Source organism: Arachis duranensis, chromosome 1, assembly GCF_000817695.3.
Source record: "Arachis duranensis cultivar V14167 chromosome 1, aradu.V14167.gnm2.J7QH, whole genome shotgun sequence".
In the NCBI taxonomy this organism is placed as follows: Eukaryota; Viridiplantae; Streptophyta; class Magnoliopsida; order Fabales; family Fabaceae; genus Arachis; species Arachis duranensis.
In genome coordinates, this window is record NC_029772.3 from 50970326 (window position 1) to 50974490 (window position 4165).

The 4165-nt window shown below is 37.5% G+C and overlaps 1 non-coding gene across 1 annotated transcript; it reads right to left on the reverse strand.

Moving 5' to 3' along the window:
- Positions 1 to 1128: 1128 nt before the first annotated feature.
- LOC127743082 (small nucleolar RNA R71) lies at positions 1129 to 1232 on the reverse strand. The gene has a single exon (XR_008004387.1). It is a non-coding gene; the product is annotated as a small nucleolar RNA R71 (small nucleolar RNA).
- Between the last annotated feature and the right edge of the window lie 2933 nt (positions 1233 to 4165).

The following is a 4165-nucleotide window of genomic DNA, read 5'->3' on the forward strand; positions in this document are numbered from 1 at the left end:
TCTTTTAGTTTCTTGTTAGTTAAGTAATTAATTTTAATTTTAAAAATTAAATCTTTTTCAACCATATCTTTTTATCATATCTTTTTATCATATCTTTTATATCTTTTTCAAAAAAAAAATTTTGATTTCAAAATATCTTATCTTATCTTCTTATCTTCTTATCTTTTCAAATTTGATTTTCAAATCTTTTTCAACTAACTATTTGACTTTTTGTTTGTTTCTTATCTTTTTCAAAACCACCTAACTACTTCTCCCTCTCTAATTTTCGAAAATATCTCCCCCTTTTTCAAAATTATTCTTAAATTAATTAATTGTTTCAAATTTTAATTTTAATTTTAATTCTTCCTTTAATTTTCGAAAATCACTAACTCATTTTCAAAATTAATTTTCGAATTCTCTCCCCCCTCATCTTCCTCTATTTATTTATTCACTAACACTTCTCTTTATCTCAAATCAGTACCTCTATCCTTACCCTTCTGTTTGGATTCTCCTTTCTTTATTCTCTTTCTTCTTCTACTAACAATAAGGAACCTCTTTACTGTGACATAGAGGATTCCTCTTCTCTTCTTTTTCGGTTCTCTTCTCTTTCATATGAGCAGGAATAAGGAAAAAGACATTCTTGTTGAAGCTGATCCAGAACCTAAAAGGACTCTGAAGAGGAAACTAAGAGAAGCTAAATTACAACAATCCAGAGACAACCTTGCTGAAATTTTCGAACAAAAAAGGGAGATGGCAGCCGAATCCAACAACAATAATGCAAGAAGGATGCTTGGTGATTATACTACACCTACTTCCAAGTTTGATGGAAGAAGCATCTCACTTCCTGCCATTAGAGCAAACAATTTTGAGCTGAAACCTCAACTAGTTGCTCTAATGCAATAGAACTACAAGTTTCATGAACTTCCATCAGAAGATCCCTACCAGTTTTTAACTGAGTTCTTGCAGATATGTGAGACTGTTAAGACTAATGGAGTAGATCCTAAAGTCTACAGGCTCATGCTTTTCCCTTTTGCTGTAAGAGACAGAGCTAGAACATGGTTGGATTCTCAACCTAAAGATAGCCTGGACTCCTGGGATAAGCTGGTCATGGCCTTCTTGGCCAAGTTCTTTCCTCCTCAAAAGCTGAGCAAGCTTAGAGTGGATGTTCAGAACTTCAAACAAAAAGATGGTGAATCCCTCTATGAAGCTTGGGAAAGATACAAACAGATGACCAAGAGATGTCCTTCTGACATGTTTTCAGAATGGACCATGATAGATATATTCTATTATGGTCTATCTGAGTTCTCTAAGATGTCATTGGACCATTCTGCAGGTGGATCCATTCACCTAAAGAAAACACCTGCAGAAGCTCAAGAACTTATTAACATGGTTGCAAATAACCAGTTCATGTACACTTCTGAGAGGAATTCCGTGAATAATGGGACGCCTCAAAGGAAGAGAGTTCTTGAAATTGATGCTCTGAATGCCATATTGGCTCAGAACAAAGTGTTGACTCAGCAAGTCAACATGATTTCTCAAAGTCTGAATGGATGGAAAAATGAATCCAACAGTACTAAAGAGGCATCTTCTGAAGAAGAAGCTTATCATCTTGAGAACCCTGCAATAGTAAAGGTAAATTACATGGGTGAACCTTATGGAAACACCTATAATTCGTCATGGAGAAATCATCCAAATTTCTCATGGAAGGATCAACAAAAGCCTCAACAAGGCTTTAATAATGGTGGAAGAAATAGGCTCAGCAATATCAAGCCTTATCCATCATCTTCTCAGCAACAGACAGAGAATTATGAACAGAATACCTCTAAATTAGCAAATTTAGTCTCTGATCTGTCTAAGGCCACTTTAAGTTTCATGAATGAAACAAGGTCCTCCATCAGAAATCTGGAGGCACAAGTGGGCCAGTTGAGTAAGAAAATCACTGAAACCCTCCTAGTACTCTCCCAAGCAATACTGAAGAAAATCCAAAAAGAGAGTGCAAGGCCATTGATATAATCAATATGGCCAAACCTAGAGAGGAAGGAGAGGACGTGAATCCCAATGAGGAAGACCTCATGGGACGTCTCTCAAGCAAGAAGGAGTTTCCTATTGAGGACCTAAAGGAATCTGAGGCTTATATAGAGACCATAGAAATTCCATTAAACCTTCTTCTGCCATTCATGAGCTCTGAAGACTATTCTTCCTCTGAAGAGGATGAAGATGTGACTGAAGAGCAAGTTGCTCAATATTTAGGAGCCATCATGAAGCTAAATGCCAAGTTATTTGGTAATGAGAGGAAGCATGAAAAGCTTCTCTCAATACAGAGTCAAACAAAGCCCCCACAATCAAACTCTAAGTTTGGTGTTGGGAGGCCACAACCAAACTCTAAGTTTGGTGTTGAGAAGCCCCCACATTCAAACTCTAAAGTTTGGTGTTGGGAGGCCCTCATCATGCTCTGAATATCTGTGAGGCTCCATAAGAGCCCACTGTCAAGCTAGTGACATTAAAAGAGCGCTTATTGGGAGGCAACCCAATTTTTTTTATCTAATTCTATTTTTATTTTATTGTTATTTTATGTTTTATTAGGTTCATGATCATGTGGAGTCACAAAAAAAATACAAAAATTAAAAACAAAATCAAACACAGCAGAAGAAAAATCACACCCTGGAGGAAGGACTTACTGGCGTTTAAACGCTAGTAAAGAGCATCTGGCTGGCGTTCAACGCCAGAATAGAGCATGGATCTGGCGTTGAACACCAGAAACAAGCAACATCCTGGCGTTTAAACGCCAGGAATACACCCTGAGGAAGAGCTGGCGCTGAACGCTAGAAATAAGCATGGAACTGGCATTCAACGCTAGAAACATGCTACACATGGGCGTTGAACGCCCAAAACAAGCATCAATCTGGCGTCTAAACGCCAGAATTGCATGCAAAGGCATTTTACACGCCTAATTGGTGCAAGGATGTAAATCCTTGACACCCCAGGATCTGTGGACCCCACAGGATCCCCACCTACCTCAACTCACCTTCTCTCCTCTTCGTCACGTTCAAACTCTCTTCCCCAAAAACCCTTCACCAATCACCTCAATCTCTCTTCCCCATTTCCTCTTCACCACTCACATCCATCATCTCTTTCCCACCCAAACCCACCCTACATAGCCGAATACACACCTCTCTCCCTCTCCTCCATATCTTCTTCTCTTTCTTCTATTCTTTCGTCTTTTGCTCGAGAGCGAGCAACATTCTAAGTTTGGTGTGGTAAAAGCATAGCTTTTTTGCTTTTCTATAACCATTGATGGCACCTAAGGCCAGAGAAACCTCAAAAAAAAGAAGAAAAATGGAAGACAATTGCTTCCACCTCTGAGTCATGAGAGATGGAGAGATTTATCTCAAGGGTCCATAGCTTAGTAATAGAGCATTTGATTGCACATCAAAAGAGCATGAGGAATTCCCTCATCAAGAAATCCCTGAGATACCTCAGGGGATACATGTTCCTCCACATAATTATTGGGAGCAACTAAGGATAGGAGCACCAAAATCACTAGGGATCATGCAACAAAGGCAAGGAAGAGACATAAAGGAGCTCAAAAATCATCATTGGCTCTTCAAGAAGAAAGCGCCACCATCACTAAGGTGGACTCATTCCTTGTTCTTAATTTTTTTTCTGTTTTTCTGTTTTTATGCTTTATGTTTGTTTATGTTTTGTGTCTCTACTTCACGATCATTAGTATTTAGTAACTATGTCTTAAGACTATAAATAATTCTATAAATCCTTCACCTCTCTTAAATGAAAAATGTTTTTAATTCAAAAGAACAAGAAGTACATGAATTTCGAAATTATCCTTGAATTTAGTTTAATTATATTGATGTGGTGACAATACTTTTTGTTTTCTGAATGAATGCTTGAACAGTGCATAATTTTTTATCTCTTGTTGTTTATGAATGTTAAAGTTGTTGGCTCTTGAAAGAATGATGAACAAAGAGAAATGTTATTGATGATCTGAAAAAGCAAGAAAAAGCAGTGAAAAACAAAAGCTTGCGAAAAAAAATATTAGCGGAAAAAAAAGAAAGAAAATTTTAGAAAGAAAAAGAAAAAGCAAGCAGAAAAAGCCAATAGCCCTTAAAACCAAAAGGCAAGGGTAAAAAGGATCCAAGGCTTTGAGCATCAATGGATAGGAGGGCCCAAG